The sequence below is a fragment of the Microcebus murinus genome, chromosome 12, assembly GCF_040939455.1.
Source record: "Microcebus murinus isolate Inina chromosome 12, M.murinus_Inina_mat1.0, whole genome shotgun sequence".
Lineage (NCBI taxonomy): Eukaryota > Metazoa > Chordata > Mammalia > Primates > Cheirogaleidae > Microcebus > Microcebus murinus.
The window spans coordinates 33,298,693-33,309,699 of record NC_134115.1 but is presented as its reverse complement, the minus strand read 5'-3'; the positions used below and the strand labels follow the sequence as shown (position 1 = coordinate 33,309,699).

The window sequence follows — 11,007 nt, the reverse complement described above, 5'->3', positions numbered from 1 at the left end:
AAGTCAGAATGATGGCCCAAAGGGATGCACCATATTCTTTTTTTTTTTTTTTTTTTTTTTTTTGAGACAGAACCTCACTGTGTTGCCTGAGCTAGAGTGCTGTGGTATCAGCCTAGCTCACAGCAACCTCAAACTTCTGGGCTCAAGTGATCCTACTGCCTCAGCCTCCCGAATAGCTGGGACCACAGGCATGTGCCACCATGCCCGGCTAATTTTTTTGTATATATATTTTTAGTTGGCCAATTAAATTCTTTCTATTTTTAGTAGAGACGGAGTCTCCCTCTTGCTCAGGTTGGTTTCAAACTCCTGACCCTGAGCGATCCTCCCACCTTGGCCTCCCAGAGTGCTAGGATTACAGGATTACACCACGCCCGGCCAGCCATATTCTTTTAGCTTAGTGACACTAGACACCCGCATCCAACTCAGCATGCCAGGAACAAAGACCTGCTGAGGTCTTTTTTGCTAGATATATTTTTCTGAGTGCAAAGTAAATACACATTATTGTAGAGAACACTAGAAATGTTCATAGAGTCATTGAAAAATATCACCTTCAGTCTTTTAAGTCAAAAGTATGGTAATACTGTCCAAAGGGTTTTGTGTCTTTATTTTCAAACTAATGTTATGTTATGAGCACTTCACTATGTCATTCGTTTTTTGATTATGTCATTTTAATAGCTGCATAATATCCATTCCTAAGGCTGTATTTAGTTAGCTATTTTCTGACTGTTAGACATTTATATTATTTCCAGTTTTGTTATAATAATTAACACTTTGATAAACGTCTTTGTAGATAAATCGTTTTCTGAGTTTCTGATTATTTCCTTAGGATTGAGTCCTAAGAATTTTTGGGTTAAATAATTTGTACTTTTAAAGATTCTTGCTATGGGTTGCCAAATTAACTTTCTGGAAAAGTTGTACCAATTTGTCCACTAGAAGCCAATGACACTACCATCTTCGAGTATTTTATTTTTCTAATTTCATAGGTTAAAAAGTAGCATCTCATCTTAGTTCATTTAAAAACATTTACTAATAGCATTTGATTTTTATATAGTTATTAGTCATTTATATTTAGTCCCCTGGGAATTGTCCATTCGGTTGGCCTATTTTTCTTTTGGAATTTAGCGAGTTAGTGTTTTCCTTTTCAGATTGAACAGGTCTATCATACATAATTGACAGATAATTTTGTAGACCTCTCTTCATAGATCCTTTTAACCAACCTATGATGCAAGTAGTATGCATGCACATGCCTACTATCAAAAAGGCTTGCTCACTAAAGAAAATAATATACAAACTGTGTAGGACTTGGGACATTAGCTCCTGAGCAGGTAACACCCCATGTGTCCCATAAGTGGCTTGGTGTAATGGCAGGGTTTGGAATTATATGAACCTGGGTCTAAATCCTGGTTTTGTCATTTATGAGTCTTGTGGTCTTGGTTTTGTTATTTAATCTTTCTGAGACTTATTTTCCCTTTCCATAAAATGGAAATTATATATCTAATTTGCAGGGATTGTGTGAGGATTCTAAGAAATGGGGCTTATATAAACATCCTGACACATGTATCAGTGCCCTCAGGGTCAGGCACGAGAAGCTGAGGCAGTGATACCAAGGTATTGAGGGCCCTGGCCCAGAACTGGCACCCAGAGTGTTGGTGGCCTGATTCCGCACTGGGGGTTAGTGGACAGCAGAGGCCTTGGCCACAGAGATCTCTGAAAGGATCCAGAACCAAAGAGGAGCAAAGCTGCCGATCCTACATGATAGTTGAAGGGACTTCTTTGGAACCCACTTGACATACTCTTTGGAGACTCCCCAAATTAGGGCAGAGAAAGGATTCTGCAGTGGACTATAGCAAGAGAAATACTGCTTTCTATTGTGATTGTGACGCCATTTTAACACCCTGCAATGTGGCTTATAGGTAACCGATGGGGAAATGGAGACCCAGAGAGGTGCGGCAACTTACTCAAGATCACACAGCCCATCGTCTCCAGGCTTGGGTCTCCTCACTGTCTGCTCTCTGCTCTTCCTTCCCCATTGCCCATCACCAAGTAAGTTTCTCCAAGTCGGCAAATTTTTACCTTAGGTGGTCACAGATCTGTATTAACTACTTGAATGTCTGGAACTGGATACAAACTCTGAGGCTGGGATGAGGGAAGGATCACCTTGTCCTCTTAAATCTGGTTTCGTTGAGGAGGGGATCCTAGGGCACTTCAGAGAAGGACAAGGGACCCAGGGCAGACCCAGTGGGTTCTGAGACTTCTTGGAGGGGTTGGATCCTTCTAAGACAGGTCTAAATTGCTTTTGATGTTTCGAGTTTAAACTAAACCCTAAGTGATGTTGAAAGTGCCCCTGTGTAACCCGGGGCTATCTAGGGTCCTGCAGGTGAGACGCCAGGCATAAGCTAGGTTAACATCACCCCCGGGGCTGGTGGGGCAGGAATGGACACCAGAGCCAGCGAATTTCCCTCTCTGTTTTCCACACTTGAAGGCTTTGTCTACACAGGAAAGCACATGGAGCAGAGGTGACATTTCAGATTTGAGCAGAAAAGCTTTCTAAGTGGCATTGCTGGATATTTTTATTTGCTGAATCTGGCAACCCCTGAGCCACTGAGGATTTACTTTAACTGAACTGTTTGGTTTAGCTTTCTGCAATTAACTGATCAATTTCACAGGTTAATTGGCTCAGGGCTTCATTTCACTTTGTGGTATAGACTTTGATCATCACCAGCGGTATTTCTTACGCTTCTAATTTGTTTCAATTATGGCACTAAGATGTTCAGTAAAAATGGGTGGAAAAGGTTTCTCTGCAGAGAACTGTTCTCATTTTAGTTGTGGGTTGAATGGGGCGGGCATGGCTGCTCATGGCTGGCCACGCTTTTGTAGGTCAGGAGTAGAAAAGGGCCGTGGGCAACCCCCCTCGTGCAAGGGGCCTTCTGTAGTGTCTTTGTGCGTAAGAATGAGTGCTGCCTCTTGTGCAGGCGGCGGTGTGGATTCAGGGAGTGAGAGAGTAAAAGGAGAGGGCGGGCGAGGCGGTGTGGGACAGCAGCTGCCCAGGCCGGTCGCTCACTGGGCCTGCTTGGGCTGTTTGGTGTTCACCTAGGAAACCTGTTGCCAGGAGGACAACAATAACTTCCCCATGACAACCCCAGAGCAAGGTCCCTGGCATTGCAGACAGGGCCTGAAAAGTCTGCCCTAGAGTGGGCTGGCTACTTCACTGAGCGTGCATTTGCACTGCCATCATTTGAGGAAGGGACAGAGGGCACTCACCAGCTTCCTAGCCTCTCCAGCCACCAGCTCCTTGGCGACCCACCTTTTCTGTCCACCCACATACCCTGGAGCTTCCAGCTTTTACTGTTGCTGGTTTGGAGAGGTGCCGTGCTTTCTTTTTAACTTATAGAAGGACTGAGTGTTAAATGCAGAAAGCTCCTTGAGAAAAAGATTTAGAACCTGCCTGCAACTTACCCCATCAGATGATCTTTCATTTGTCGCCTTGACTCAGTTTCTCCACCTGTAAAAGAATCAATTTCTATTTCCCAAATTTGGGTGAACTTATACGAGATCACCATGCCCAGTCACACTCGCTATAACTGTTTATAGAGACTTAACTGTGTATAGAGATTTAAATATAAACCCCCTGAATTATGAGACTAGTATGTTGTCTGGCTCACGAAGAGGTCCCTTTCGTTTTGAAGGGCTTAACAGGAACCCTCGTCCTTTGTTCTCCCTGCAGAGGCAGTCAGAGCAGACATGGCGGCAGCAATCCAGGTAGGATTTGGGGAATCCAAGAAATTTCCTAAGTAAAATGGTTTTCCCTGGCATTGCCTGAAATTCTACCTTTGTGTAAAGCATTATTTGGAGGTTTCTAATAATACAATTTCTCTTGGAGGGGTATTTCCAATCAGGTGTAACATCTGGACGTGACGGGGAATGAAAACAGATGAAACAGGAAGATTTCCCTTCTCGGTGCTTCACAATTATGTCTGGAGCAGCCCTTCTCTGAGTTCTGTGGGAAGCTAACGTGTTATTTGAAAAAAGAGTCTCATAGGCAGGTATGTTAGGGAAATGTTGAATTAAATCAAGTTGAACAGGTCTGTCTTCTGGACTGTTGTTCAATGGATCCAAATTCGGGAAACATGTTGAAAGGTCATTGAGCAAAATCTTGAGTCGCTCTTAACTGCTCAGAAGATTCTAGAAATTACTCCCTGTCTTTTAAGATATTTGCTAATTCTTAAGCAAATTAAAGTTATTTTTTTTTTAAAAAAAATGCTTAGTTTCTTTTCTTTTCTTTTTTATTTTCAGATATAGGGTCTAGCTATATTGCCCAGGCTGGTCTCAAACTCCTTGGCTCAAGCCATCCTCCCACCCCAGCTTCCCAAGTAGTTGGGACTACAGGTACACACTGAGGCTTAGATTGTTAATTTGTAAAATTGGAATAATAATACCTGTCTCATAAGATTGTTCTGAAGATTGAAGGAGATGGTTTAGATAAAGCAGCTATCACAGAATACACAGTCAATGTTACAAAAATTAAGGAGCTGAAATCATTAACGTTGAACCAAGAGTCTCTTGGCAGTCACAATGATAAAGACTGAAAACCAAAAATAATATACTGCCCATCTCACAAATATTGATACCACCCTGTGTAAGGTTCAGAATACATAGTGTCTAGCACCTACTAGACATTTTGGCACATTTACTGAATGGCTGTATACATAGATGAACCCCCAAGTCTACACTTGTACCGAATTTGCCCATATGGATAGGGAGCACATGAGGCTGAGTCCTGCATTAGCTACAATGGCTCAAATGGCTCTTTCCATCTCATTTAACAGTCCAGAGGTGGGCCAGCAGTCTAGGGTGTGCATACTACTGTCTGCCCCAAGAAGTCCTCCAGAGACCCAGGTGGGCTGGTCTACCCTGCTGTCCTCATCATGGGTTTCTATCTCTGGGTGCCAGGCTGCTACAGATTTCACTGTTTCTAGCCTGCAAGACAAGGGAAGGAGGAAGGCAAGAGTAAATGGCTTTGTTAAAAGGATTCTATGAACCAGAACTTAGTCACATGACTACAGTCAGCTGCAGGGATGTTAGTCTCTAGGTGGGTAGCTGTGTGCTCAGCTAAAACTTGGGGGGCTTATATCACTAAGAGAAGGAAGGTGATAGTGGATAATGAAGGCTAATTAACAGTCTTTACCTTGGAAACCTGGCCCAATTCTACACCCAGATCTGGGAAGGAAAGGTACTGTCAGTGAACATTGACCATTAGGGTCAGGGTGCTGATCCTACAGTGTTGGGTTGAGGTACTGTGTTTTATTTTGGGATTCCTACTTCAAGAGGTTTACATAAGCTGGAGTGGACTTTCAGGGCACTTCAACCAGGATAGTAAGGGAAGGGATGAAAATCCAAAGCATATGGGAAATCCTTGGAGGAATTAAGAATATTTAACCAGGAAAAGAGAAGATTTAGAGATAAGAAGATATCTGTCTTTAAGTACATAAGGATTCTCGAGTTGAAGAAGGACCAAGATTATTCTGTGTGGCTTCAGGAGATAAAGACAGAGGCTTGTGCTTTGGTCTCCCAGGTGCCCTTCCACCTCCACCCCTGTACCACGTGACAGCTCAGCCACTGTGAATTTCTTTTGCTCCTGTAATCGATCACATTTTCCCTCACTTCTGGGCCCTTGTCCATGTGCTCCCTATGTCTGGAGCACTCCCAGGTCCTCTCTTCCCACCCAGGTCTTCATCTGACTATTTCCTGCTCATCCTTCAGGTCTTACCTTAGACATTCTAACCTCTGGGAAACTTTGCCTGACACCCAAGCGTGTGACCAGTGCCTGTTTCCCGCATTTCCAGGGTGCTCCACACCTCCTCATTGTCATGCACCACACTCTATCATAAGGGGGTGGGATTTGCCCCATTTACCACTGACCCCTCTCACCCAAGTACAGGCTTGGAGATTTCCCTGCAACTCCATCATTTCTCTGGTTGTCAAGATCCCCACCCTTTGATTCAGGGACTAATGAATGTCTTGAGCTCCTGAAATGGGACAGGAAGGGAAGTTTGGTGATGGTAGTTTGGATGGAATAGTGGGTTGAATAGTGTCCCCCCAAAATTCATGTGCACCTGGAACCTTAGACTGTGATCTTATTTGCAAAGATGGTCTTTATAGATGTAAGCAGTTAAGATGAGCTCATACTGGATGAAGTGGGCCCTAAAACCAATGATTGATGTCTTTACAAGCAAAGGAAAGGACACAGAGAGACGCATACAGAGAAGAGGGCCTGTGAAGATAGAGACAGAGATTAGCATTATGTTGTCACAAGCCAAGGATGCCTGTGGCTCCCAGAAGCTGGAAGGACAAAGAAGGATTCATCTCTAGAGCTTTTAGAGGGAGCATGGCCCTGGTGACACCTTGACTTCAGACTTACAGCTTCCAAAATTGTAACAGAATGAATTTCTGTTGTTTTGTCTTCCACTTTATGCTAATTTGTTACGGTAGCCTTAGGAAACTAATGCAGATGGCTCAAGGCAAGGTGGTTCTCTTTGCTGCTGGGCAGTCTTCAGGTGACATGCATGTAGCCGCCACTAGAGAGTCCTAACCATACAGCAACGGGAAGAAGAGTTAACGTGGTCCTGCAGCACGGGTGACAAGCAGCACTTGCCCGAATGGCAACAGGTGATCCGCAGGCAGCCCCTCGGCTTCCTCCTGGTCCCCTGGTGCTTGTAGTAGATGATTCTGAAAAGTCTCTCAGCACCGATGCCACGTTTTCCAAGTTATGCCCTGAGTCCAGTCCCTCTTCCCAGCAAGCTCCCGCCTCCTCCCAGTTAGCACCTCCCACTTCATTCTTGCCTCGCCTACTTGCCTAGCTGAAGGTCATTTACTTTCCCTGATCTTTTTCTTTTCCATCCTAAACTCTGAGATGATGGTTTTCAAAGTATGGGCCGTGGACCAACAGTATCAGCGACATCTGGGAAGGTTTTAACAGTGCCACAAACTACTCAGGGCCTGTGCCAGGCACACTGAAGCAGAAACTGCAGGTGGGTACCTGCGACCTGCGTTTTAACTGCCTCCCTCCCTGCGGGGAGAGTCTAATGTGCACCAAAGTTTGAGGACCATTTGTCTACACCTTGCTGTCATGACGGCCCTGCTTCTTGATTTTTCTTCTGTTCTTTTGGCAAAATCCAGACATCACAGATCAAAAAGGATTTGGCTTTCAAAAATTATTATTTCTGATGTAGGTTTCAATTGTGGGTTGGATATCACAAAAGTAAGTTTTAACCATTTCTGTATATTTGCATTTATGCTAGGAAAAAAAATGTTAACTTTTATCAAGGATATGTACAAACCTCCAGCTGACTTGGGGAAGGATCAGGCTCAAGGCCGTATGGAAAAGAAAAGCCCAAAGATTAATTAAAATTAACTGATACTCTAAAATAAATATAGTGTCTCACTGCATTCACTTATTTATCTGTTATCTCCCTCTATACTATAAGCTCTTTGAGGGCAGGGATTGTTTCAGTTAGATTCACCATTGTTTTACTAGCACCAGATGCAGGTCGGGTCACTTATTAAATAAATGAAAGTATTAGTGGGCTATAAAGATTGTGAGTTCCCCCGTCACCAGAGGTGTTCAAGCACAGGCTAGGAGCTACTGGCGGGAATACTGCAGAAGAAGTTCACGTATCAGATGGGTGGTCAGACTCAAATGAATTTCCAAGGTCCCTCCCACCCCAGAATGCTGTCATTCTTTGTGACAGGGCCCTGCAGAGACAGAGGGTGAGGTTGTGCTGTGCTTGGCAGAGCGTCTAGCACATGCGTGTTGATAGATGCTTTCTAGCCCACTGACTTCTTCAGGGAGGGTGAGGTCGGTGGGGTTAGGGTGACTCCCCAGGCATAACGCTTTCCATCCAAGTTCTAGGACGAATGGTGAGAATTGTTTGAAAAACCCATTGGGAAACATCGTAGCGTTCAGAGGTATCTTTTTTCTGTCATCAACATTTGTAAATTTGGAGAATTACCCAGACTTCAAAAATAAACATTGGTTATCAGAAACAAGCTGGAAAAAAAAAAAAACAAAAACAACTGAGAGTCTCAGGGGGAGAAGAATGGCAGTGCACACACACGCTTGCAAAGGCGCCCTGGCTAGCTCCATACAGATCTGGGGTCATGGACTCATAGAAGAGTTATTGCTGGAGGCCTCAGAGAGCTTTTGGTTCAAGGAAACTGAGGCCCACAGAGGTGGAAAACTTCTCGACCCCACACAGCCGCCCAAGTAGGCGATATACTGGTGGAATGAAAAAGGTTCAAGCCATTTCTTTGTGTGAAAACTATAGCCTGGCAAGCAAGCGAGATTCGAGAGAATCTTATTCATCTTCACGAGCCTTTTGTAACAGGTGCCGTTGGTGCCTTGCTCATGTCCCCTGACGGTCACCTCACGAGCTGCGGTCGCTGGAGTTTATGAGCAGCAGGCAGGGAACTGCAACCTGTCAACCTGCTGTCTTCGGCCTGGGAGCTGTGAGTGTCAGACTCTTGTTCCAACAGAGTAACGCCAGCGAACGTGTAGTGGATGCTTACCACGTGCCAGGCACTGATCTAAGTGCCGCATGTGTCTTAACGCTTTCAATCCTTGCAACACCTTGTGTGATAGAGATGGTTATTATTATCCCCATTTTACAGAGGAGAAAACTGAGGCACAGAAAACTTAACAAAGTCATCCAAAATCATAAGCCATAAACAGGCAGAGCAGGGTTCCAACCCATGCTGTCCGGTTTCAGGAAGACTTCCTGTTTGGATTCAGGAGTCAGGAGCATCACCTTTCTTGGGGCCCAGGGCTTGGCTCCTCTAGGTTTCCCCTTCACAGGGGTGGGGGGGCTGGTCTGTCAGTGCACCACAGTTTGGGCAGAGTCATGGTCTGCCTGCTCACACCAGTGAGAAGATGAGAGGCAAAGTGGAGGGTTTAGGCTCCATCTGTTCCTCCCAGTGCTCCCTGTTTTGCTGTGACTCTCTGAGGCATGAGCACCTCTACCTGCTGCTAGTTAGTGTAGAATGGCTTCTGGCTTTATTGAACTGGAACATCAGGTGGACTTGTGGCCAAGGCATTCTGTAGGGGCCACGGCATAACCCAGGCTGCCTTGGAGTCCCTGGGGGGACCCCCGGAGAGGTCTTTGTTCTCTTGCTCCTGCCCTCGTGTGCTGCAAGGGGTGAGTCAGCCTCGGGTCTTGGGGCGGATTCTAATGGGACACGACCTACTGGCACTAAGTCCCTGGAGTAGCAACATCCAAGGCTTTCCTATCAGTGGAGCATGTGACCAGGCAGCCATATGTGCGGGGCTTTGCAAGCACTGATAACGGTGGTGAGTGGGGAGACAGCCAACGTGAGTCACGTGCATACCAAGGCTCCCGCCCTCCTGCTTCCCTTCTGCCCAGGATCGTCTAAAGGCACGGGTTCATGATGCAGCATCAGTGGAATTAGTTTGGACAGCTCAACATGGGACAACTGACCCCACTCGGCTTCAGGCATGCTGGTCACTGGTCACAGCCCTCTGGTACATCTCTAGGAAAGTGACACAGAGGAGGGTGTGAGGCCCAGGGTCAGGGGAGACACTTCTTGCTGCAGGGCTGTTGTTGGTGCCACATGGGCTGTTGCCTGTGCACAACTCCAGGGGTACCATTGCCACTGACTGCAAAGTGGATGGCACCCCTGGAGTTGTGCGGTGTGGTGACAGTGAGCTTGAAGGCCCTCTCCAGGCCAGAGTCACAAAGCAGAAAGCTCGGAGTTGTTTGTGAGCCCTCCTCTCTCGTGCTTCCTACCCAATTCATCTCGCTTAGTCCTTTTTATTCCTAAATCCCCTTGCATCTGCCTGGTCTCTTCCATCCCTGAGCACTCCCCTAGCGCCCCTTCCAGCCTCCCTCTCCTAGACTGCTGCAGCAGCCTCCTGACCCACCACCCCACATCTCTCATGAGCCCTCTTTCCAAAACACAAACCTGACAGCAGCATCCCCCCCTCCTTCTAACCCTGCCCCCCACTCACCCTGTGAACACCGCTCTGATGAGGCCTCTTTACAATGAGGAGAAAGAAAGACCACAGGTTTGAACATGGCTTAGTGCCCTGACGTCTGTCCCCTGTCCACCTCCCCGGAATCCTCTGGCTCTCTTTGCTGTCTCAGTCTCACTGCCCTGGCCTTTTTGCTCAGGTCCCCGGAGGCTGCTTGCCGTTTCCTCTGCAGAGGACACCGGACACTCTCCCTTCTCACCTCCACCCCACCTCATTGCATCATTAACTCTCACTCATTCTTGCTCTCGGCTCGTGTGTCACTTCCTCACGTGACCTCCTTGACTCAAGTCACACTGTAACCTCACTTTGTAAGATTATTTGTTTGTCTGTCTCCCCCCGTGTGACTCTAAGGCATGCATCTTGCTCTATGCTGCACCCCCAGGGTCAGCACGGGGAATTCAATAAATATTTGTTGTTGTTAAAGGGATTGCTCTGTCCTTTGGTGGGGAGAAGAGAACCTTGCTGCCACGAGAGGACAGGCCAGCCCACAGCACATGTGCTCCACGGTAATGCCAGCCCCTGCGAACCTGTCCCTCCAAGCCTTGGTCCTTCCTCCTGGCAGTTACCTCCAGCCTGGGCATATTTACAGATCTCTCTTGTTCTTTGTCCTCACTATTGTTATAGATTCTATTATTTTTTTATTTTGGTCAAAATATATATAACATAAAAATTACCATTTTAACAATTTTTAAGTGTATAGTTCAGTGGCATTGAGCATATTCACATTGTTGTGTAGCCATTACTACCATCCATCTCCAGAATTTTTTATTGTCCCAAACTGAAACTCTGTACCTATTAAACAATTACTCTCTATTCTTCTCTCCTCCACCCGCAGCAGTTACCGCTACTTTCTGTCTCTATGAATTTCACTACTTTAGATACTTCTTGTAAGTAGTATCTTACAGTATCTTTTTGTGACTCTATTAGTTCACTTAATGTAGTATCTTCAGGGTTCGTCCATG

General features: G+C 45.9%; 1 long non-coding RNA gene across 1 annotated transcript; it reads left to right on the top strand.

Moving 5' to 3' along the window:
* Positions 1-3,191: 3,191 nt before the first annotated feature.
* LOC105856175 (uncharacterized) lies at positions 3,192-4,102 on the top strand. The gene is made up of 3 exons (XR_001146992.3): positions 3,192-3,364; positions 3,725-3,759; positions 3,881-4,102. It is a non-coding gene; the product is annotated as an uncharacterized LOC105856175 (long non-coding RNA).
* The last annotated feature ends 6,905 nt before the right edge of the window (positions 4,103-11,007 follow it).